We start from the raw sequence: 26,654 nt of genomic DNA on the forward strand, positions 1-26,654 counted from the left end.
TGAGGAAAATAGATCTTGACATTTGGGAGTTGTACTTGCTGGGATTTATAGTTCACCTACAATGACGGAGCATGCTCTATATGCCCAAATGTGAACACTGGTGAAGTTTGAGGAAAATAGACTTGACATTTGGGAGTTGTAATTGTTGGGGTTTATAGTTCACCTACAATCGAAGAGCATTCTGAACTCCACCAACGACGGAATTGAACCAATCTTGGCACACAGAACTCCCATGACCAACAGAAAATACTAGAAGGGTTTGGTGGGCATTGACCTTGAGTTTTGAAGTTGTAGTTCATCTTCATCCAGAGAGCACTGTGGACTCAAACAATGATGGATCTGGACCAAACTTGGCACGAATACTCAATATGCCCAAATCTGAACACTGGTGGAGTTTGGGGAAAACAGACATTGACATTTGGGAGGTGTAGTTGCTGGGATGTATATTGCACCTACAATCAAAGAGCATTGTGAACTCCACCAATGATAGAATTGAGACCAAATTCCCATATAGAACCCCCATGGACCAAACTTGGGACACAAAACCCTCATGACCAACAGAACGTTCTGGGGACGTTTGGGGGAAATTGACCTTGATTGGAGTTATAGTTCACCTGAATCCAGAGAGACGATGACCTCTACCAACAATGGACTGGGGCCACACTTGGCACAGAGAAGTCAAATGAGCAACTGAACATACTACAGGAGTTGGTGAGAATAGACCCTGATTTTGGAAATTGTAGTTCGCCCTTATCCAGGAAGCACTGCACCCAGCCAATGATGGACATGGACCAAATTTGGGACACAAAACCCTCATGACCAACAGAACACACTGGCGACGTTTGGGAGAAATGACCTTGATTGGAGTTATAGTTCACCTGAATCCAGAGAGACTATGACCTCTACCAACAATGGACTGGGGCCACACTTGGCACAGAGAAGCCAAATGAGCAACTGAACATACTACAGGAGTTGATGGGAATGGACCTTGATTTTGGGAGTTGTAGTTCACCCTTATCCAGAAAGTACTGCACCCAGCCAATGATGGATCTGGACCAAACTTGGTCCACAGACCGAACATGGCCAACTGTGCATACAGGCGGGGTTTGAGGGTGAATGACCTTGGATCCGGGAGTTGTAGTTCACCCTTATCCAGAGAACACTGAACCCAGTCAACGTCAGATCTGGACCAAACTTGGCACTCAGACTCAACATGTCCAAGTTTGAATATTGGTTGGGTTTGAGGTGAATGGCCCACGGTTTTGGGAATTGTAGTTCACCCACATCCTTATGCATTTTCTAATGGGAGCATTCATAAAAAACAGGAAAGACTGGCTTTTTCTAAGAAATAGCGTTAGAAATTACCAAACTGATACTACCTAACATCCCAAAACAAACAATGTCCTTTTCAGTTCACTCGGTCACTGGTTAAATATACTCATTGAGAACCAAATCAGTGCAGGATAACATTCCTAATAAGAACAAGGATGTTTTGAGCTTGGGAACATGGCTTTTTTTGGTCTAGATCTCCCATCGCAGGCTGATAGACCCTGATTGTCTTCAAAGTTCCATTTTGATGAGTATGTTATGCTTAGCAAGGGCTAATAATACATGTTTCTTGCATTCTTTGCCTTTTTGGAAACCTTGCAAAAATGCTATCAGAATGAAAATACTGTCTTCTGCGTCCCCCGCTGGGGTAGGAGCGAAGCTATTTCAAATATGTTGGATCTGCTGCATGAAAATCACTTTGGAAAGTCATCCCCGGCTCGGTTGCCCTTGGGGCATTGTTGGGAACACTGGATCCGTTCCAGTTTGAACGGAAGGTCAGATTGCACACTGAGATATGTTTTGAAACCTTTTGGGGTTTTTTTTTTGGTATGGTCTAAACAGCTGCAAGCAGAACTAAGGGGGACTTCAGTTGTATGGGATGGAAGGCAAGCCAGATGTGTTCAGAAGGGGGTTGCCTTGTCTCTTTTCTGAGGCTGAGAAAGTGTGACCCATCCAAGGAGGGTTTCCATAACCAGATCGAGGTATAGGTGGCAACCTGTGCTGGACAGGGTTACACTCCCCCTGAAGTCACAGGTCCGCAGTTTGGGTGTCCTGAACATGAGAGAGCCATTCAGCAGTGGAACTCTCTGCCCCGGAGTGTGGTGGAGGCCCCTTCTTTGGAAGCTTTTAAACAGAGGCTGGATGGCCATCTGTCGGTGTGATTCTATGATTCTATGATGCAAGAAGATCACGCAGACAGACTACAAGCAGAGGCACAACACCGTTGCTCAGATGGTTCATTGGAACTTGTGCCAGAAACACCATCTGCCTGCAACAACTAACTGGTGGTATCACAAGACTGAAAAGTTACAGAAAATGAACACGTCAAACTACTCTGGGACTTCCGGATTCAGAGAGACAGAGTTTTGGAGCACAATACTCCTGACCTCACGATCGTGTTAAAAACAAGATATGGATTGTCGATGTTGCAATCCCAAGGCAACAGCAGGATTACAGAGAAACAACTGGAAAATCTGACATAATATGCGGATTTAAAGATCGAACTGCAAAGACTCTGGCACAAAACAGTCAAGGTGGTCCCAGTGGTGATTGGCACACTGGGTGCAGTGCCTAAAGACCTTGGCCTGCACTTAAACACAATCGGCACTGATAAAATTACCGTCTGCCAGCTGCAGAAGGCCACCTTACTGGGATCTGTATGCATTATTCGCCGATACATGACACAGTCCTAGACACTTGAGAAGTGTCCGAAATGTGATCCAATTCAACAGCCAGCAGAGTGATCTTGTTTGGTGTGGACTCATCTTGTTGTGTTTCAAATATTGATAATGATAATAATAATAATAATAATAATAATAATAATGTTTTTATCTTCCACTCTATCTCCCCGGAGGGCAGATTCCAAACATAAAAGGCAAATATTCAATGCCCAAATATAACAACAATATATCCAAACTAACAAAATTTAACAATATGAACAATATATAAAATCATCCATAAGCTTCATGCAAATCCACGAAACTAGGCACTTGAATCCATGAAACAAGAAAGCAGGAAAATCTCATAGACAAATCTTAAGCTTGGCAAAAACTTGGTCCATGAAACTCAGAGCACTTGAAAACAAGACCATGATAAAATAACAACGTTGACCCGACTGAGGCAACTCTCTCCCATGAATCATTATAAAGCTTTTTCAGATCCCAAAACGGAAAGGAAGGTATTTTTTTCCTGACCTTCCCACCAGATAAATGTTTGTTTTCTCTCTTTTGTTGTAGTCAAACTGACTACAGATCTCAGTCTCTGAAGACTTTACCTCTGTTTACTACAACTTTGCTTTCTGTCCAAGTTTCATTACCTTCTCCCTCATTAACTTCTGCACCTGAGAAATCATGGACAGTTGTTCTGATAAAAGCCGCAATGGGCCTCTCTCAAGAATGTGGCCTTGTGAATCTTCCTGAGATAGCTCAGGCCTCTCTTCTGATATTAATTCAGGTCCAAGCAAATGCTCATCCCCAGGCCCATCATCAGGAACATCATCTCCATTCTCAGCATCAGCATAAACATGAATATCATTCCCATCATGATGAGACTTATTTTGCATAGAATTATGGAAAAAATAGACCCCTGTCTGATCCCACAGCAAGCTGGCTTCAGGAAAGGCAAAAGCTGCACATCGCAAGTGCTGAACCTGACTCAGCACATAGAAGATGGCTTTGAAAGGCAGCAGATCACAGGAGCTGTCTTCATAGACCTGTCAGCGGCTTATGATACTGTGAACCACTGACTCCTCCTGAGAAAAAGGTATAATATCACAAAGGACTACCACCTCACCCGCCTCATAGGAAACCTGGTACGAAACAGGAGCTTTTTGTTGAGTTCCAGGGCCAGAAAAGCAGATGGCGGAAACAGAATGGCCTGCCTCAGGGGTGCGTTCTTGCTCCATCCATGTTCAATATTTACACAAATGACCAGCCAGTGTCAGAAGGGATAAACAGTTTCATCTATGTTGATGATCATGCCATCACCACTCAAGCAGGGAGCTTTGAAATAGCTGAACAGGAGCTCTCTGAAGCTCTAGGTGCTCTTAGTGCCTGTTACAGGGAAAACCAGCTGATCCCTAATCCATCTAAAACACAGACATGTGCTTTTCACCTTAAGAACAGACAAGCATCGCGAGCTCTGAAGATCACCTGGGAAGGAACCCCACTGGAGCATTGCAGCGCACCCAAATACCTGGGAGTCACTCTGGACCGTGCTCTGACCTACAAGAAGTACTGCCTGAACATCAAACAAAAAGTGGGCGCTAGAAACAATATCATACGAAAGCTGATTGGAACAACCTGGGGATCACAACCAGACACAATGAAGACATCTGCCCTTGCGCTATGCTACTCTGCTATGCTACTCTGCTGTTGAGTATGCATGCCCAGTATGGAACACATCTCACCACACTAAAATAGTAGATGTGGCTCTTAATGAGACATGCCGCATTATCACAGGGTGTCTGTGCCCTACACCACTGGAGAAATTACACTGCTTAGCCGGTATTGCACCACCTGACATCCGCCGGGAAGTAGCAGCCAATAGTGAAAGGACCAAGGCAGAGACATCTCCAGCTCATCCCTTGTTTGGGTATCTGCCAGCTCGTCAATGACTTAAATCAAGAAATAGTTCTACAGAGACACTCGCTGGAACACCTCAGCAAGCAAGAGTCCAAAGGTGGCAGGCTCAAACCCAGAACCTCAATCAATGGCTGATACCAAATGAGAGATTCCCCCCTGGGCACACAGAAGACTGGGCGACTTGGAAGGCGCTGAACAGACTGCGCTCTGGCACCACGAGATGCAGAGCCAACCTCAAGAAATGGGGCTACAAAGTGGAATTCACGACATGCGAGTGTGGAGAAGAGCAAACCACTGACCAACTGCTGCAATGCAACCTAAGCCCTTGCGAGTTGTGAGCCATAAATCGTACCTCTTTCCGCCAAAAGCTGATGTTCTCCATTATCCACTCCCCATCCTAACCATTGCTTATTGGCTCCTGCTCTGAAAAACATATTAAACGCATGCAGACTGGCCACAGCCTTTCAACAGCTCTCGCCTGAATTACTGAGTGTTGTTTTGGGGGGAAATACGGCTCAGAAAACGATCCGAAGTGGACACAATGCCTGAGCTGCAATGAATGTTTAAGAGAGAAAGGGGAAAATCAGACCCAAGAGAACTTAAGAAGGGTTTTAGACCATCCGAGCATAGAGGAAAACATTAAATATGAAGGATGGAATGAAATACCTGTGGTTTCGAAAACTCCAAGGTGAAAAATCTATGAATCAAAACTGCGTCTACATTGTAGAATGAATGCCGTTTGACCACAACTTGAACTGCTAGGATACTACAGAACAGTGTTTCTCAACCTGGTGATCGGGAACCCTTGGTGGGGGGGGGGGGGTCTTGAGGGGGTTGCCAAAGATTATCAGAAAACACAGTATTTTCTGTTGTTCGTGGAGGTTCTGTGTGGGAAGTTGGGCATTGACTTTGAGTTTTGGAGTTGTAGTTCACCTACATCCAGAGAGCACTGTGGCCTCAAACAATGATGGATCTGGACCAAACTTGGCACGAATACTCAATATGCTCAAATGTGAACACTGGTGGAGTTTGAGGGAAATAGACCTTGACATTTGGGAGGGGGATTGAAATTTGGGGAGGGATTGAAAAAGTTTCAGAGAATGAACACACCAAATAGTCTGGGATTGCCGAATTCAGAGAGACAGAGTTCTGGAGCACAACACTCCTGACCTCACAATCATGTTAAAAATCAAAGTATGGATCGACGACAGATCCCAAATGTAGACTCTGCAAGGAAGCAGATGAAACAATAGATCCATCCTCAGCTGATGCAAGAAGATTGCGCAGACAGACTACAAGCAGAGGCATAACACCCTTGCTCAGATGATTCATTGGAACTTGTGTCACAAACATCATCTGCCTGCGACAAAGAACTGGTGGGATCACAAGACTGAAAAGTTACAGAAAATGAACACGCCAAACTACTCTGGGACTTCCGAATTCCAGAGTACAGACAGAGTTCTGGAGCACAACACTCCTGACCTCACAATCATGTTAAAGAACAAAGTATGGATTGTCGATGTCGCAATCCCAGGTGACAGCAGGATTGCAGAGAAACAGCCGGAAAAGCTGACACTATATGAGGATTTAAAGATCGAACTGCAAAGACTCTGGCACAAGCCAGTCAAGGTGGTCCCAGTGGTGATTGGCACACTGGGTGCAGTGCCTAAAGACCTTGGCCTGCACTTAAACACAATCGGCACTGACAAAATTACCGTCTGCCAGCTGCAAAAGGCCACCTTACTGGGATCTGCCCGCATTATTCTCCGATACATCACACAGTCCTAGACACTTATTTATGTATTTACTTTATTTCTATACCGCTTTTCTCAGCCCTCAGGCGACTCAAAGCGGTGAACAACATCAGTACAAAATATCACAAAACAAGTATAGGGCAATTAAAAACAATTATCACATAAATCATTAACATCAGTATAACAATCATTAGTGCCTCAACAGTAAAATCAGAATCCAGTCTCGTCATCCATTATTCAGTATTCCAATGTTCAATTACACTGTTTAATCAAATGCTTGTTCGAACAGCCAGGTCTTCACTTTCCTCCGAAATGCCAGCAGGGAGGGGGCCCATCTGATATCTGCAGGCAGGGCGTTCCACAGCCCAGGGGCCACCACTGAGAAGGCCCTGTCTCTCGTCCCCGCCAAGCGCGCCTAGAGATGATCTTAGGGCCTCCCCAGATGATCTTAGTGTCCTAGCCAGTTCATAGGAGGAGATGCGTTCGGAGAGGTAAGTAGGGCCGGAACCGTTTAGGACTTTATAGGCTAACGCCAGCACTTTGAATTGTGCCCGGTAGCAAACTGGCAGCCAGTGGAGCTGACGCAACAGAGGAGTAGTATGCTCCCTGAGTGCCGCTCCTGTTAGCAACCTGGCTGCCGAGCGCTGGACCATCTATTTATTTATTTATTTGGTTTACTTTTTACCCCGCCCTTCTCACCCCGAAGGGGACTCAGGGCGGCTTACATATCCAAGGCACAATTCGATGTCCATAACATACAACAGTAATAAAACAAAATAGCATAAATTAGCAATCGACAATAATACATTACATTTATAACCGATAAAACCAATAAAACCAATACAAATTTCATACAAACCCATACAAACCAATTACTCCTTATTGCCGGTCCATGTTCGCTATCTCATAGTTCAAAGTTTCCATTCCGCATTTATCAGTCCTGTCAGTCCTATTTGTCTGGTTGTCCTTACCTAGTTAGCAGATCGCCCAAAGGCCTGGTCCCACAACCAAGTCTTTACTGTCTTCCTGAAGGACAGGAGGGATGTCGATGCCCTGATATCCCCTGGGAGTGAGTTCCACAGGTGAGGGGCCACCACTGAGAAGGCCCTGCTCCTCGTCCCCACCAGCCTCACTTGGGAAAGCGGTGGGGCCGAGAGTAGGGCCCTCTCAGATGATCTTAAATTCTGGGGTGGGACATAGAGGGAGATACGTTCGGATAAATACACTGGACCGGAACCGTACAGGGTTTTGTAGGCCAAAACCAGCACCTTGAATTGGGCTCGGAACTGAACCGGTAGCCAGTGGAGCTGACACAGCAGAGGGGTGGTGTGCTCTCTGTATGTCGCTCCAGTGAGCAGCCTGGCTGCCGCTCGCTGGACCAGTTGAAGTTTCCGAACCATCTTCAAGGGCAACCCCACGTAGAGTGTGTTGCAGTAGTCTATTCGGGATGTAACAAGAGTGTGGACTACTGTGGCCAGATCAGACTTCCCAAGGTACGGGCGCAACTTGAAGCTTCCGAGCAGTCTTCAAAGGCAACCCCACGTAGAGAGCGTTGCAGTAGTCTATGCGGGATGTAACCAGAGCGTGGACTACCATGGCCAAGTCAGACTTCCCAAGGTACGGGCGCAGCTGGCGCACAAGTTTTAACTGTGCAAATGGTCCCCTGGTCACCGCTGAAACCTGGGAAGTGAAACACTTGGGAAGTGTCCGATGTGTGATCCAATTCAACAGCCAGTACAGTGTCTGCTGTGGACTCATCTTGTTGTGTTTCTAATAATAATAATAATAATAATAATAATAATAATAATAATAAAGTCTAGATTATTGATGTCGCCATTCTAGGTGACAGTCGCATTGAGGAAAAACAACAGGAAAAACTCAGCCGCTATCAAGACCTCAAAATCGAACTGCAAAGGTGGCAATAAAGGGGGATCTATATTGTAGAATGAATGCAGCCATATCCCAACCTGAACTGCCATGGCTATGGGACACTGAGAGTTGTGGTCAGCGTCCCCCTTTACAGCCAGCTTGAATCTGGAGCCGCTGAAACTACCTTTGCTGTACTAGACAAGGCGATCTAAGCAAGCAAGCTGCTGAAAGGTCATTAATAAAAGTTAAATTGCCTGAATATAATTGCCAACAATGGCTTCAACTTCCCACTGACTGCTCCCCTCGGGCGGAGCTGTGCCATATTAATCTTATAATAGAAACGTTACAAGGTTTTAGCGTTTTCCAGCTCACCGTTCCCAAACAATTAGGGGGGACTTTTCCCCTTCTTGCTCTAACTTGGCTCTCTTGGATATTTTGAAATTTTTCATCAGGCCTGACCTTTCGGGTCCTTCAGAACTACCTCTGCTTATAATGAGATCAACCAAACCTGGGCTTTTCTTTTTGGCATTGGTGGTGCCAAAGACGACGCTAATTCCTCCAAAAGTTATGTTTCTACTTGCCACAGGAAGCTTTCTGATCTCGGGCAATCGTGAATGGCAGGAAAATATACGAGGCGGCATGGTGCTGGGAGGTGGTGTTGACTGGGGACGCGTGAGGAAGGAAGGTGGCAAGAGAACAAAAATTCTCTCCTTCCTTCCCTCCTTCCTTCCTTCCTTCCTTCCTTCCTTCCTTCCTTCCTTCCTTCCTTCCTTCCTTCTCTACTTTTATTTTTTCCTTCCTTTTCTCCTTCCCTCCTTCTTTCCCTTCTTCTCTCCTTCCCTCCTTCTCTACCCATCTTTCCTTTCTTCTCTCCTTCCCTCTTTCTCTCCCCCCTTTTCTCCTTCCTTCCTTCCTTCCTTCCTTCCTTCCTTCCTTCCTTCCTTCCTTCCTTCCTTCTTTCTGTGTATGTGTTTTGTGTGTGTACATGCGTGCATTGTAATTTTTTTGGGTTTTTTTAAGTCCTGTTCAACATCTTTATTAATGACTTAGATGAAGGGTTAGAAGGCAGGATCATCAAGTTTGCAGATGACACCAAATTGGGAGGGAGAGCCAATACTCCAGAGGACAGGAGCAGAATTCAAAACGATCTTGACAGATTAGAGAGATGGGCCAAAACTAACAAAATGAAGTTCAACAGGGACAAATGCAAGAGACTCCACTTTGGCAGAAAAAATGAAATGCAAAGATACAAAATGGGGGACAATGCCTGGCTCGAGAGCAGTACGTGTGAAAAAGATCTTGGAGTCCTCGTGGACAACAAGTTAAACATGAGCCAACAATGTGATGTGGCGGCAAAAAAAGCCAATGGGATTTTGGCCTGCATCAATAGGAGCATAGTGTCTAGATCTAAGGAAGTAATGCTACCCCTCTATTCTGCTTTGGTTAGACCACATCTGGAATATTGTGTCCAATTCTGGGCACCACAATTCAAGAGAGATATTGACAAGCTGGAATGTGTCCAGAGGAGGGCGACTAAAATGATCAAGGGTCTGGAGAACAAGCCCTATGAGGAGCGGCTTAGGGAACTGGGCATGTTTAGCCTGAAGAAGAGAAGGCTGAGAAGAGATATGATAGCCATGTATAAATCTGTGAGAGGAAGCCACAGGGAGGAGGGAGCAAGCTTGTTTTCTGCTTCCTTGGAGACTAGGAAGCGAAACAATGGCTTCAAACTACAAGAGAGGAGATTCCATCTGAACATGAGGAAGAACTTCCTGACTGTGAGACCCGTTCAGCAGTGGAACTCTCTGCCCCGGAGTGTGGTGGAGGCTCCTTCTTTGGAGACTTTTAAACAGAGGCTGGATGGTCATCTGTCAGGGGTGATTTGAATGCAATATTCCTGCTTCTTAGCGGAATGGGGTTGGACTGGATGACCCATGAGGTCTCTTCCAATCTTTGATTCTATGATTCTATATTGGTCCCTGTATCTCTTAAATTGTTTGGATCAGGCACACAAAAGATAGCTTTGTTGGCTTTGAATTTGGTGAGTTGTCATGGATTCCCAGAAACTTTAGAACATTTCTCATCATTTTTTTAAAAAAAGTTAATGCCAGAGATTGTTCTGTGAAGGTTTTATCACTCCTTTTGTCTGAAGGGAAACTCATAAGCTGTTTGACTCGGCGAACATAAATAATATTCTCCTTGACTCATTGCTTGGAATGTTGCTTTGAGTCCTACGAGCTTCAACTTGACGTTCTTCTCCTCTCCTCCTCCTATCTTGATATTTAATTTTTTTTTTGTGATGTGGCATAATGTTGTGGGATTACGTTCCAAAAGATTGTACAGAGAGCTGGAAACTCTCATAATCCAGTGAGCTTTCGGAGAAGATTAAGAAGGTAAACCGAGGCCACCTTGGCACTATCTCTCGAGGAAGGATTTCCTCCTCAATTTCTCCTTTGTCTATTGTCTCTTCCTATGGCCTCCTCTCTTAGCATTCATTAAACCAGGACTGGAGGGGGCAAATCCCAGATTTAGATTTAAAGTGTGGATTTCATGCCACCCAAAAGACATTCGTGCCAACTGTTGGCGGGAGATCTGTGGAAACAGTTCCAAACTTTGAACGCGATCTGTCGAAGGATGACTTTCATAATCCTTCTCTGGCATGGAAGATGACTCACAATGGCAACATCAAAGGCCTCCTTTGATGAAATTATGGTGACATATGGACTTCTCTTGGTGTCAAGTTTTCAGATGACCCAAGGCACATCTCCAAAGAACTGGGATTTTTATTATTTATTTATTTATTTGGGGTTCTTGTACCCCGCCCTTCTCACCCCGAAGGGGACCCAGGGCGGCTTACAGCTGCAAGGCGCACTTAGACGCCTGCTACACAAACAATCATCACAAAAAAAAATATAACAGTACAAATTCCCACAATTCAACATTATCCAATAAAATCAGTAAAATGATAAAATCAGTAAAAACAATACAAACCTGCATCTTCCTCCTACCCATCAGTGTACAATTAACTCAAAGGTCTGTTTTGGTTCTATTTCGACAATCCTGCCGATCTTACACATCTGATTGTCTTATTTGGTTGTCATTGTCTAATTGCCTGGTTGCCCAAAGGCCTGGTTCCACAGCCATGTCTTCACCCTCCTCCTGAAGGAGAGGAGGGTTGGTGCTGTTCTGATTTCCCCCGGGAGTGAATTCCACAGGTGGGGGGCCACCACTGAGAAGGCTCTGCTTCTCGTCCCCACCAGCCTCACTTGTGAGAGTGGTGGGGTCGAGAGCAGGGCCTCCCCAGATGATCTCAAACTCTGAGGTGGGACGTAGAGGGAGATACGTTCGGACAGATACACTGGACCAGAACCGTATAGGGTTTTGTAGGTTAAGACCAGCACCTTGAATTTTTTTTCATGGTTAATGATGATCTGTGAGAGAAGATGATCTGAAGAAGAGAAGGCTGAGAGGAGATATGATAGCCATGTATAAATATGTGAGAGGAAGCCACAGGGAGGAGGGAGCAAGCTTGTTTTCTGCTTCCCTGGAGACTAGGACGCAATGGAACAATGGCTTCAAACTACAAGAGAGGAGATTCCCTCTGAACATGAGGAAGAACTTCCTGACTGTGAGAGCCGTTCAGCAGTGGAACTCTCTGCTCCGGAGTGTGGTGGAGGCTCCTTCTTTGGAAGCTTTTAAACAGAGGCTGGATGGCCATCTGTCAGGGGTGATTTGAATGCAATATTCCTGCTTCTTGGCAGAATGGGGTTGGACTGGATGGCCCATGAGGTCTCTTCCAACTCTTTGATTCTAGGATTCTATGATTCATTCAGTGACCCATTACTATGATCTATGATTCTATGATCTCACAGACGACTTAATCATAGAATCATAGAATCAAAGAGTTGGAAGACAACCTTATGGGCCATCCAATCCAACCCCCTATCTAAGCACAAGGTTAGTTTTGGAGGTGAAGTAATGCTCAATAGTGCTCAATAACTATTTCTCTCCATTTCATAGAATCACAGAATCAAAGAGTTGGAAGAGACCTTATGGGCCATCCAGTCCAACCCCCTGCCAAGAAACAGGAATATTGCATTCAAATCACCCCTGACAGATGGCCATCCAGCCTCTGTTTAAAAGCTTCCAAAGAAGGACCCTCCACCACACTCTGGGGCAGAGAGTTCCACTGCTGAACGGCTCTCACAGTCAGGAAGTTCTTCCTTGTGTTCAGATGGAATCTCCTTTCTTGTAGCATAAAAAGTCTCATCATTTAGTTTTCAGCCCTTCGTTGGTTCCTAAATCTCCTTGGAAGGTTATTTTGCACCCAGACCATACAGAAGATCCTCCAAGCATGGGAACACATGCAAAAAATACCCATTCATCCCAGAACTCAATGCTGTACTCAAATATTATTTATTTCGAACAAGACCTATGAGGAGCAGCTTAAGGAGCTGGGCATGTTTAGCCTGAAGAAGAGAAGGCTGAGAGGAGATATGATAGCCATGTAGAAATATGTGAGAGGAAGCCACAGGGAGGAGGGAGCAAGCTTGTTTTCTGCTTCCCTGGAGACTAGGATCCTGAACAATGGAGTCAAACTACAAGAAAGGAGATTCCATCTGAACATGAGGAAGAACTTCCTGATAAACTTCCTGTTGAGATTAACTTCACAATTCAGCAGCAGATCAGTTGCACAACTTCAATGCTTTCCAGTAACTGCTCCCACAGCCTGCAGTCACTCTGGAATCTTTTACAGACACTTGAGCACATGCCCGGCCATTGTCAGTTTTACCATTGTCTTTCCTCCAGTCTAGATGACATTACAAACTTACTACAGCATACAGTTATATCTTGTCTTAGCAGGCAGGTTCTTTAATTACATATAGCCTTCGACGAATAACATCACAGCACATGGAGAAATATACACTGTACATGACTTCCTTATATACAATTCTATACAATTACACATAGCAATCTCTGATTGGTTCCTCTGATTGGTTTATATATACACTGTACATGACTTCCTTATATACAATTCTATACAATTACACATAGCAATTTCTGATTGGTTCCCAACTCATTGGCTCAACTCAAACCCAGGATTACATCATTCACAATCACCTGGACTAGGCCAGAACACATTCCCCAAATGATTCCCTATATACAGTTAATGCATGACTCAGCATTTCCAATAGAAGCCCATTAGCAGTTCATTACTCGGCTATATTACATTACAATACATTGTAAAACCTGACGCTGTGAGAGCCGTTCAGCAGTGGAACTCTCTGCCCCGAAGTGTGGTGGAGGCTCCTTCTTTGGAAGTTTTTAAACAGAGGCTGGATGGCCATCTGTCAGGGGTGATTTGAATGCAATATTCCTGCTTCTTAACAGAAAGGGGTTGGACTGGATGGCCCATGAGGTCTCTTCCAACTCTTTGATTCTATGATTCTATTTATTTACTAGAGACTCAGGGCGGTGTCCAACACACAAACACACACACACACACAAATTGTATGCGTGTGTGTAATATATATTCACACACACAAACACATACATATGTGTGTATGTATACACGGCTCTCTTGCCATATACACACGCACACCGTTTTTATGTGTGTGTATGCAATATATATATATATATATATATATATATATATATATAGCGCATCATTATTACAATACACATACACACACGTTTTATGTGTGTATGACACATCATTATTACAAAAGCTATATGTATATGTGTATGTATATGTATTATTTATTTGCTGCATTTGTTGACCGCCGTTCTCAGCCCTAGGGCGACTCATGGCGGTGTACAACATATAAAAGACAATTTACAATAAAGCAAGAACGAGAAATCAACATATCACTAATACACAATAATATAATTACACTAAAATAATCCGCTCCGTCTTATCGTAGAATCATAACCAATCTCGTAGTCCATATTCCGTTCCAGTTGTCATTACCAGTTAATGTAACACTCAGTTAAATGCCTTCTCAAATAGCCATGTCTTTAGGCTCTTACGGAAAGACATAAGGGAGGGCGCCTGTCTGATGTCAACAGGGAGGGTGTTCCACAGCCGGGGGGCCACCACCGAGAAGGCCCTCTCTCTCGTCCCCGCCAGACGTGCCTGTGAAGCAGGCAGGATCGAGAGAAGGGCCTCCCCAGACGATCTCAAGGCCCTCGTGGGCTCATAGGCCGAGATGCGGTCCAAAAGGTATTTTGGGCCGGAACCGTTTAGAGCTTTGTAGGATAACACCAGCACCTTAAATTGGGCCCGGTAGCAGATCGGCAGCCAGTGGAGCTGGAACAACAAGGGCGTTGTATGCTCCCTGCGTCCCGCTCCTGTTAGTAACATGGCTGCCGCGCGCTGGACTAGCTGAAGCTTCCGGGCCGTCTTCAAGGGCAGCCCCACGTAGAGAGCGTTGCAGTAGTCAAGGCGGGATGTGACCAGAGCGTGTACCACCGTGGCCAAGTCAGACTTCCCGAGGTATGGGCGCAGCTGGCGCACGAGCCTAAGCTGTGCAAATGCTCCCCTGGTCACCGCTGAAACCTGGGGATCCAGGCTCAACGATGAATCCAGGGTCACACCCAAGCTGCGAACCTGCGCCTTCAAGGGGAGTGCGACCCCATCCAGCACAGGCTGTATGTGTATGTGTAACACCTTGGTTTTATATCTGTATGTGTGTATACATTACACATACAGAATATGTATATGTATATACATATGTATATGTATATACACACATATTATTTATTTATTTACAGCTTTTATATTCCGCCCTTCTCACCCCGCAGGGGACTCAGGGTGGATTACAGTGTACACATATATGGCAAACATTCAATGCAAATTTTGACATGCAAACATATACAGACATAGGTAGTCCCTTAACATTAAGTCCAGTCATGTCTGACTCTGGGGTGTGGTGCTCATCTCCATTTCTAAGCCGAAGAGCCAGCGTTGTCCGTAGACACCTCCAAGGTCATGTGGCCGGCATGACTGCATGGAGCGCCATTACCTTCCCGCCGGAGCGGTACCTATTGATCTACTCACATTTGCATGTTTTCGAACTGCTAGGTTGGCAGAAGCTAGGGCTAACAGCGGAAGCTCATGCCGCTCCCCGGAATCGAACCTGCGACCTTTCGATCAACAAGCTCAGCAGCTCAGTGCTTTAACCCACTGCGCCACCGGGGGCATACACAGCGGCTATTTAACTTTTTCTGGCCGCCAGGGGAGCTGTCGCTTTCATTGTCCATCTGTGACGCTGATGAAGCACTTCCGCATTCCCCGCATGCTTCCCCGCTGGAATGCTTTTTTGCTGGAGTCTTCTTTATGGCCTCATAAATCAGTTAATTTAACTGGCTATTCAAGCAGGCAAATCTATCCATGGCTTCCACCCAAGAACCTCTGATATGCTGTCTGGTTCTTCTCATATATTGGTGCAAGGCGTGTGCATCATGTCGTATGTCAACTACAATGAGTTGAAATACTATTGCAATCATTTAGGGTGATGAGGAAAAGAAGCATGAACTCTTTCCCTTAGAAGAACAGTTTCCATCCAATCATTTGTCTTGTATGACATCTCCTCCACTGTCTATTAAACATGCATTCCACGTGGAGCCATAATCTTATGAGCAGGGTGGGTGGACATGGGGCAACGCTAGGTCGAAGATTCCTCTTTTCCATAAACAGTGAGGAAAGCAAGCTATTTAAAGATAAGAAGTTAAAAACGCCACACTGACGAAATCCTTCCTACCTGTCAGTTGGAAACTTCACATCTGCGTAGTGCAGTGGAGACACCCAGTGGAGGGTGATGCAAAAAAACCCAAAAAGCCTCTTTAATGAAGATTTCATAGAATCATAGAATCAAAGAGTTGGAAGAGACCTCATGGGCCATCTAGTCCAACCCCATTCTGCCAAGAAGCAGGAATATTGCATTCAAATCACCCCTGACAGATGGCCATCCAGCCTCTGTTTAAAAGATTCCAAAGAAGGAGCCTCCACCACACTCCGGGGCAGAGAGTTCCACTGCTGAACGGCTCTCACAGTCAGGAAGTTCTTCCTCATGTTCAGATGGAATCTCCTCTCTTGTAGTTTGAAGCCATTGTTCCGTGTCCTAGTCTCCAAGGAAGCAGAAAACAAGCTTGCTCCCTCCTCCTCCCTGTGGTTTCCTCTCACATATTTATACATGGCTATCATATCTCCTCTCAGCCTTCTCTTCTTCAGGCTAAACATGCCCAGGTCCTTAAGCCGCTCCTCATAGGGCTTGTTCTCCAGACCCTTAATCATTTTAGTCGCCCTCCTCTGGACACATTCCAGCTTGTCAATATCTCTCTTGAATTGTGGTGCCCAGAATTGGACACAATATTCCAGGTGTGGTCTAACCAGAGCAGAATAGAGGGGAGCATGATTTCCCTAGATCTAGACACTATGCTCCTATTGATGCAGGCCAAAATCCCATTGGCCTTTTTTGCTGCCACATCACATTGTTGGCTCATGTTTAACTTGTTGTCCACGAGGATTCCAAGATCTTTTTCACACGTACTGCTCTCGAGCCAGGCATTGTCCCCCATTCTGTATCTTTGCATTTTGTTTTTCCTGCCAAAGTGGAGTATCTTGCATTTGTCACTGTTGAACTTCATTTTGTTAGTTTTGGCCCATCTCTCTAATCTGTCAAGATTGTTTTGAATCCTGCTCCTGTCCTCTGGAGTATTGGCTATCCCTCCCAATTTGGTGTCATCTGCAAACTTGATGATCCTGCCTTCTAGCCCTTCATCTAAGTCATTAATAAAGATGTTGAACAGGACCGGGCCCAGGACAGAACCCTGCGGCACTCCGCTCGTCACTTCTTTCCAAGATGAAGAGGAGGCATTGGTGAGAATCACCCTCTGGGTTTGTCTATTTAACCAATTACAGATCCACCTCACCGTAGTTCATGTCTGTGTTTTAGATGGATTAGGGATCAGCTGGTTTTCCCTGTAAGAGACAGTAAGATCACCTAGAGCTTCAGAGAGCTTCTGTTCAACCACCTCAAAGATCCCTGCTTGAGCAGTAATAGCATGATCATCAGCATAGATGAGGCTCTCTGTCCCTTCTGGCAGTGGCTGGTCATTTGTGTAGATGTTGAACATGGATGGAGCAAGCACGCTCCCCTGAGGCAGGCCGTTCTTCTGTTTCTGCCATCTGCTTCTCTGGCCCTGGAACTCAACAAAAAAGCTCCTGTTTTGTAGCAGGTTTCCTATGAGACGGGTGAGGTGGTCGTCCTTTGTGATATTATACATTTTTCTCAGGAGGAGGCGGTGGTTCACACTATCATAAGCTGCGGGCAGGTCTATGAAGACAGCTCCTGTGATCTGCTGCCTTTCAAAGCCATCTTCTATGTGCTGAGTCAGCTTCAGCACTTGCGATGTGCAGCTTTTGCCTTTCCTGAAGCCAGCTTGCTGTGGGATCAGACATGGGTCTATTTTTTCCGTAATTCTATGCAACATAAGTCTCTCCAGAACTGTGTAGAGGTGGCACAGCAGGGAGATTGGTCTATAGCTTTTTGGATCATTACGGTCTTTGCCTGGCTTCAAGATGGTGATGACTCTTGCTTTCCTCCAGATTTTGGGGATCTGACAGGATGCAGTGCAGTTGTTCATCAGCTCCATCAGCCAGGGCCTTGCTTTTGGGCCAAAGTTCTTGATTTGTTCCATCCGTAGATCATCCAGGCCAGCTGCTTTGCCATGTTTACATTTATTGAGAGCCATGTCCAATTCAGTAGATGTAAAGGGTTCATGAAGGTTGTTGTTCTCAATCTCTTGTTGTCTGGCTATTGGTTTTCCTTGGTGACACCTATGGAGAGGACTTGGCCAAGTTTCATTGCTCTCAGTCCACAAAAAGTGAGTCAAGGGAAATCTTCAACTAATCCCTCTCATAGAAGGTAGAAGGAAAGAGGAGGAGCTCATTCTAAAATGAGAGAGTCTGTCAAGAAAGTCATGATTCTGAGTCTGCAAGACCTCAAAGGGCGCTTGAGTCATCGGAGATCTTTCATTCCATTATAAGTTGACGTTGTCAGACAAGGAGTCCCCAGATCAGTGATTTCCAAACTTTGCTCATCGATGTGTTTAGAACATCAAATCCCATAAGCTTCAGCCAGGTTGATTAACAGTGATTCTAGTTATTGAGGTCCAAAATACTTAGGAGAGCAAAGTTTGGCAATCATTGTCCTAGATGATGATGGGCAAGAAGTTGAGCATGTCAAGCAGAAGTATGACCGGACCTCCACCCATTGTCAGATGCCTTCAAAAGCATATTCATAACTTTAGAACAGGCATGGGTAAACGCACCGGGATTGTGGTGTAGCTGGCTGAGTGTCAGCTGCATTACGATCACTCTGACCAAAAGGTCATGAGTTCGATGCCAGCCCGGGTTGGAGTGGGTTTCCAACCAATTGTGTGTAGCCTGTTGTTGACCTTTGCAACCCAAAAGACAGTTGCATCTGTCAAGTAGGAAAATTAGGTACCACCTTAAAGTGTTGGGAGTTTAAATTAACTGATTTATGAGGCCATAAAGAAGACTACAGCAAAAGCATTCCAGTGGGGAAGCATGTGGGGAATGCGGAAGTGCTTCATCAGCGTCGCAGATGGACGATGAAAGCGACAGCTCCCCTGGCGGCCAGAAAAAGTTAAATAGCCTCTGTGTATGTCTGTATATGTGTGTATGTCAAAAATTGGCATTGAATGTTTGCCATATATATATGTACACTGTAATCCGCCCTGAGTCCCCTGCGGGGTGAGAAGGGCGGAATATAAAAGCTGTAAATAAATAATAATAATAATAATAATAATAATAATAATAATAATAACTTCAGTTCTCCTTTTATTGGACTTTAACGCTTACAATTCCCACAACCGGCTGTTAGGAATTGTGAGAGTTGAAGTCCAAAACACCTGGAGGGCCAAAGTTTTCCCATTCCTGCTTTAGAACATGGCAAGGTCAGAAACGGCCACTAGTGTTATTGTGTTATTGTGTCTTCATAATGATATTATCAGTTTCTATCACAGGCTTTGGGAAATGCATTACCAAACTTCAATACTACTCTTTCCCCCCTCAAATCCAGTCTCTTTGATGGCATCCCAGCTGTCAAAAACATTTGTTAGAGAAGTGAGCATATATAATCCCCAAACCTTTCTTTTTTCATCCTCCCACTGTGCTTCCAGGGAGGGGCTGGGTTAATTTACTGGAACATCTGTAAAGCTGCAACATCTATTTCGGTGTCTATTACATAAGATGGAATTTGCTGCATGACTTTCAATATGGATTATGGATTGTTATGGCAGACCAAGCGGACTGATGACCAAGTGTCTACAGGGCGTGATTCGGGTGGGAGAGTAGCATGGAAATCTTTTTGAGCCAGAAAGTCCTATATGGACACAATTTTCCAGAAGCTTTCCTAACTCAGATGGCAATGAGTGAAAGGTGGAGTCCTTACCTCAGATGGTCATGGGTACATGGTGGAGTTTTGTTGAACTGTGAGTCTGGCACAAAACAAGGAAGGAGTTTCGGGGTACGATGCCATCTGTACGCAGATGATGTCCAACTCTGTCACTCCTTTCCACCTGCTACTAAGGAGGCTGTCGAGGTCCTGAACCGGTGCTTGGCCGCTGTGACGGTCTGGATGGGGGCGAACAAATTGAAATTGAATCCAGACAAGACAGAGGTACTCCTGGTCAGTCGCAAGGCCGAACAGGGCATAGGGTTACAGCCTGTGTTAGACGGGGTCGCACTCCCCCTGAAGACGCGGTTCGCAGCTTGGGTGTGACCCTGGACTCATCGCTGAGCCTGGAACCCCAGGTTTCGGCGGTGGTCAGGGGAGCTTTTGCACAATTAAAACTTGTGCGCCAGCTGCGCCCGTACCTTGGGAAGTCTGACTTGACCACGGTGGTCCATGCTCTGGTTACATCCCGTTTAGACTACTGCAACACTCTCTACATGGGGTTGCCCTTGAAGACTGCTCAGAAGCTTCAAATGGTCCAGCGCTCGGCAGCCAGGTTACTAACAGGAGCGGCACTCAGGGAGCATACAACTCCTCTGTTGCGCCAGCTCCACTGGCTGCCAATTTGCTACCGGGCACAATTCAAAGTGCTGGCGTTAGCCTATAAAGCCCTAAACGGTTCTGGCCCTACTTACCTCGCCGAACGCATCTCCACCTATGAACCGACCAGGACATTAAGATAGTTTGGGGAGGCCCTGCTCTTGGTCCCGCCTGCATCGCAGGTGCGCCTGGCGGGGACGAGAGACAGGGCCTTCTCGGTGGTGGCCCCTCGGCTGTGGAATGCCCTACCTGCAGACATCAGACAGGCCCCCTTGCTGTTGGCATTCCGGAGGAAGGTGAAGACCTGGCTCTTCGAACAAGCGTTTGGCTAATCAGTGCAATGGAATATAGGAACACGGTGCAATCGAACATAGGAATATGGAACAAGGATTACGAGAAGGATTCTGATTTGTTGTTGAGGCGATATGATTAGGATAATGATTGTTTTTTTTTATATTGATTGTTATGTAGAATGTATAATGTGTTTTCATTTGTTTTGATATTGTCTTGTGATAATCTGTATTATGTACACTGCTTTGAGTCGCCTAAGGGCTGAGAAAAGCGGTATAGAAATAAAGTAAATAAATAAATAAATAAGGAGACACACTCCAGAAGAGAATGACCTTCAACACACATACAAAAGACACAGAGTTTGCAAGCTTGGTAGTTGATTAAATGTCCTTTGACCAGTACCTGGCCACTTGTAATGCCTCTGGTCTTGCCACAAGAAGGTCCTCCATTGTGCATGTAGCAGGGCTCAGGGTGCATTGCAGCAGGTGGTCAGTGGTTTGCTCCTCTCCGCACTCGCATGTCGTGGATTCCACTTTGTAGCCCCATTTCTGAAGGTTGGCTCTGCATCTCGTGGTGCCAGAGCACAGTCTGTTCAGCGCCTTCCAAATTGCCCAGTTTTCTGTGTGCCCAGGGGCAGTCTCTCATTTGGTAACAGCCATTGATTGAGGTTCTGGGTTTGAGCCTGCCACTTTTGGACTCTCGCTTGCTGGGGTGTTCCAGCAAGTGTCTCTGTAGATCTTAGAGACACTAAATAGAAAACTATTTCTTGATTTAAGTAATTGACGTGCTGGCTGATATCCAAACAAGGAATGAGCTGGAGATGTCACTGCCTTGGTCCTTTCATTATTGGCTGCTACTTCCCAGCGGATGTCAGGTGGTGCAATACTGGCTAAACAGTGTATTTTCTCCAATGGTATGGGGCGCAGACACCCTGTGATGATGCAACATGTCTCATTAAGAGTCACATCCACTGTTTTAGCGTGGTGAGATGTGTTCCACACTGGGCATGCATATTCAGCAGCAGAGTAGCATAGTGCAAGGGCAGATGTCTTCACTGTGTCTGGTTGTGATCCCCAGGTTGTGCCAGTCAGCTTTCGTATGATATTGTTTCTAGCGCCCACAATTTGCTTTATGTTCAGGCAGTGCTTCTTGTAGGTAAGAGCATGGTCCAGAGTGACTCCTTCCAGGTATTTGGGTGTGCTGCAATGCTCCAGTGGGATTTCTTCCCAGGTGATCCTCAGAGCTCGGGATGCTTGTCTGTTCTTAAGGTGAAAGGCATATGTCTGTGTTTTAGATGGATTAGGGATATGGGTGGCTGAACCCATTTCGCAAAGTAAGCATTCGCAGTATAGTTGATTTTGCCCAGGGGCGCTCTTGAGGCACTCTTGAGGGAAAACAGACCTTGACATATGCGAGTTGTAGTTACTGGGATTGTGCTGGTACGGCTGTACCAGGAGCTCCAACTTTATTTGCTTTGTATTAAATGTTTGTTTGCAGTCCTAGGTTTCAGAGGTTCTGCAGAAAGGTGGCTTCCTTTGGTTACAGTCATAGGGCAAGTCACCTGTCCATCATCGTTAAGTTTTGGTCCTGCCCCTTGCTCAGGGCAATTGGGAAGGGAAGGGAGCCATTTTTAGTTAGTCTCGGCAAGGAAAGCTAATGTACAGGACGTGTGCAAGCTTCCCCTGTACAAAAGCTTCAACCCTTAAGACTTTCCCGGGGAAAACAGTCTTAAGAACATCCAAGACTTTCTGGGGGAAAACAGTCTTAAGAGTCTCCAAAGATTTCCAGGAAAACAGCCCTAAAGACCAAAGAACTCCAGCTGGAGAATATCTAAACCTTTACTGGTAGGTCCACTCGGTGCTTCGAGACGCAGTTCAACCCAGTAGCGGAGCCCACATCAGTAAGGGTTAGATTACAGTCAGCCTGGGAGAAGTTAAAAAGGGGACTTTCCTTTAGAGTAAAGAAGAAGTTATTGAAGACAGTTGCCTGTCCTTTGTGGGCAAGTTTAGGAAGCTACCAGTTGCATAAAAGCCTGAATTCATTTGTTTAACCTTTTGAAGACAAGAGAAGTTTCTGTTTGTTCATTAATAAAAGACTTTGTTATACTTCACAAGCCATCTAAAGATCATTTGTGGTGGAAAACCTCTGAGAACTTTTCTTTGGGCCCCCTGGCTTCCCGCTGGGCAAAGGTTGCACGTCCTGTTTTAAAGACAATTCTTTCCAGGCCCAGCGTGCGACAGAACAGGGATGTATAGTTTACCTAAAATCAAAGAGCATTCTGAACTCCCCCAATGATGGAATTGAACCAAATATGGCACACAGAACTCCCATGACAAACAGAAAATATATATCAATGATTGGGGGGGGGGGGCACCAAAATACTGTTTGCTTACTGTTGAAAATTACCTAGGGCCGCCTCTGATTAGGGATCAGCTGGTTTTTAGGGCTGGGCAACCACGGAAAAATTTGTTTCTAAAATCGATTCGTTTTTAGGGGGTTTTTGCGTTTCGTTTTTTAAAAGAATTCCGATTTTTTTCTTTAAAAAAGTTTGATATTTACGAAATTTCGTAAATTACGAAACAATGATGAAACAAATACGAAACAATTACGAATCGATTCGTTAATGGCGGACGCGATTGCGCTTTACGCTAAAAAACCCTCCAAATGGGACAGGGGAACTTCTGAAGCTTCCCTCTCCCTCTGTTGTTGACTGCTGGTGTGATAATTTTTTTTTCATCACTGATAAAACAAATAACAGCTATAAAACTTGCACCAGACATACGGAAATAATAACGAAACAATTACGAAACAATTTCGAAACAATTTTGAAACGATTACGAAACAATTACGAACCAATTACGAAACGAATTGAAAAATTCGTTTCGATTTTTAGTTGTTCCTGAATGGTTCAATATTGCTTTGTTATCAAAAAAATAACGAATTAATAACAAATTACGAAATTAACGAACGAAACCGCCCAGCCCTACTGGTTTTCCCTGTAATAGGAATTTGAAATGGCTGATTGAGTACATATGTGGTAAGGACACAAATATAATGCCAATATAATATTTTGTGAACCCTTCTACAAAGGAGTTTGCCAGAAGACAAATTCCGTGAAACTGAGGAATTCAAAACTGTTCCCGGTGATTGCTTTCAATTGATGCTCTCAAAGCAAGTAAGGCTCCTCTCCCGACCTAATAAGGACAAAATCAAAAATAGAACTAAATTAGAATGCGGCCTTGTATTTGGGATATGAAAGATAACTTGAAAGTTATTTTGGGGGTGGGAGAGAGGATTTATGTGCACATTTCAATGGCAGAATACTGCTCATCCGGAGCAGTTTCTTGGAGTAAACAAGCAGCATTCCATCAGGGTCATTCCCATAAACTCTTTCATAGGCAACAACTGGCAACATGCGGTCCTCAATCGGTGATGTGTTATTGGAACAAGGGCGGCTGCGTGATGGAGAGTTGCCATCCCATGACCTTGAATGAACCAGTGTTGAAGAATTTTCCAGAAAGTAGGCACCAAAGATGAAGAAGAATGCTAGTAAAGTGAGATGAGAGTTGGCATGAGTCTTGGACTGAGTTTCAAGTAGACCAGGATTCGAATAGCCCTTCTCAGCTATGGAAACCCATTTAGTGACCTTGGTCAAGTTGCAATCTCTCATAGTCCCAGAGCAGTGGTTCTCAACCTTCCTAATGCTGGGACCCCTTAATATTATTATTATTATTATTATTATTATTATTATTATTATTATTATATTTGTACCCCGCTAACATCTACCGAATAGGACTGGGCGGTTTCGTTTCGTTAATTCGTAATTTGTTAAAAAATTCGTTAATTTTTCAATTACAAAACGATAACGAACCAGTCTGGAGCAATTTTTTAAAAAAACGAATTTTTAAATCGTTTCGTAAATGTTTTGTATTTCGTTATTGTATTCGTTTCGTTATCGTTTTGAGGTCGTTTCGTTATTATTTCCACATGTCTGGGGCAAGTTTTATAGTTGTTTTTGGTTTTCTAAGGGTTTTTATAGTTGTTTTTGGTTTAATTAAGCTTCAGAAGTTCCCCCTGTCCCATTTGGAGGTTTTTTAGCCTATTGCGCGGTCGCGTCCGCCATTAACGAATTGATTCGTTATTGTTTCGGAAATCGATTCGTTATTGTTTTGTAATTTTTTCACATTTACGAAATTTCGTAAATATCGAACTTTTTTAAAGGAAAATTTTGTAATTATTTTAAATAACGAAACGCAAAAACCCCCAAAAAACGAATCAATTTTAGAAACAAATTTTTCCGTTGTTACCCAGGCCTACTCCCGAAGGACTCGATGTGGCTTACAAAGGCCAAGGCCACAATAAAAGAACAATATAACAATTACATATAAACCAAAGCAAATCAAAAACATTAAAGCAATAACAGTAAACAGTAAAAACAGCACACCGTAACACAATAAAACTAGGCCGGGCAAATGTACTGGGTACAGATTAAAAAGTGCTGAGTATGCTGAGTGATATAGGGATTTTTGGATAGGTGCAATGTGCGGACAATCTTAATCTCTAATAAAGTGCATTTGGGACGTGTTGCTGGGGTTTCCTATTCTGGAAAGGCACACCGGAATAGCCAGGTCTTCAAGCTCTTCCTAAAGACTGCCAACGTACGGGCTTGTCTGATGTCCTTGGGGAGGGAATTCCAGAGTAGGGGGGCTACCACAGAGAAGGCCCTGTCCGTCGTCCCCACCAGCCGCGCTTGCGACGAAGAGAGCGTGCGGGTTCATAAACGGAGATGCGGTCACGCAGGTAGGCAGGTCCCAAACCGTTTAGGGCTTTGTAGGTGAGCACCTGCACCTTGAATTGGGATCGGAAAATGAACAGCAGCCAGTGGAGCTCCTTGAACAGGAGTTGTTGACCTCTCTCTGTAAGGAGCACCAGTTAACATCCTGGCCGCCGCCCATTGGACTAGCTGAAATTTCTGAGCCGTTTTCAAGGGCAGCCCCACGTAGAGTGCATTACAGTAGTTCAATCTAGAGGTGACCAAGGCATGGACCACCCCGGCCAGATCCGCCTTTATGAGGTAAGGTCGCAGTTGGCGCATGAATCTCAATTGTGCAAAAGCCCTCCCGGACACCTCCGACGCCTGAGCCTCAAGCGTAAGTGATGAATCCAAGAGGACTCCCAAACTGCGGACCTGTGACTTCAGGGGGAGTGTAACCCCGTCCAGCACAGGTTGCCATCCTATACCCCGATCCGGTTTTCGATCGACCAGAAGGACCTCTGTCTTGTCGGGATTGATCTTCAGCCTGTTCCTCCTCATCCAGATAGCCACAGTGGTCAAGCACTCGTCCAGCACTCGAGGGGCTTCCTTGGAATTAGGTGGAAAAGAGTAGTAGAGTTGTGTGTCATCTGCGTAGAGATGGCACCTAACTCCAAAACTCCGGATGACCTCTCCCAGCAGTTTCATGTAGATGTTGAAAAGCATGGGAGACAGAATGGAGCCTTGCGGGACCCCACAGGTCAAAGGCCAGGGGTCCGAGCAGGTGTCTCCCAGGTTTACCATCAGCACCAAAACACAAATAACAAGCAACATCATCAAAATTACATTTAAAAAATTCAAGAACAAAACTACAATAAACAAAAAGCACAGTCGCAGTAAACAGTGGGCAGGCCACATGTACCGGATAAAATGTTAAAAACTATAATGAGATAAAAATAGGAGCAAGTTATTTGCCAGGAGCTCATAAAGATTGTTGTTAAACTAAACTTCCCATTTGGGGAGCGTGTATTCCAATGATAGAAGCGTTGAGGGGAGCAATAGTGCCGTGTTGTGCACCTATTCATTTGACATCTTTGCAACCAACATTAGCCAGCCAGGTAGCTCTGGAAGATCACAACTCGACATCCTTGTGAAGTCGAACCCTGAAGACGCAGGTTCGCAGCTTGGGTGTGATCCTGGACTCTTCGCTAAGCTTGGAACCCCAAGTTTTGGCGGTGTCCAGGGGAGCATTTGCACAATTAAAATTTGTGCG

At 45.0% G+C, this 26,654-nt stretch overlaps 1 protein-coding gene across 1 annotated transcript in view; it reads left to right on the top strand.

Annotated features, from left to right (window-relative positions):
* THSD4 (thrombospondin type 1 domain containing 4) overlaps positions 1-26,654 on the top strand; it is a 642,834-nt gene that overhangs the window by 241,751 nt on the left and 374,429 nt on the right. The window lies entirely within an intron of this gene.

The sequence above is a fragment of the Anolis sagrei genome, chromosome 9 (assembly GCF_037176765.1).
Source record: "Anolis sagrei isolate rAnoSag1 chromosome 9, rAnoSag1.mat, whole genome shotgun sequence".
NCBI classification, from domain to species: domain Eukaryota; kingdom Metazoa; phylum Chordata; class Lepidosauria; order Squamata; family Dactyloidae; genus Anolis; species Anolis sagrei.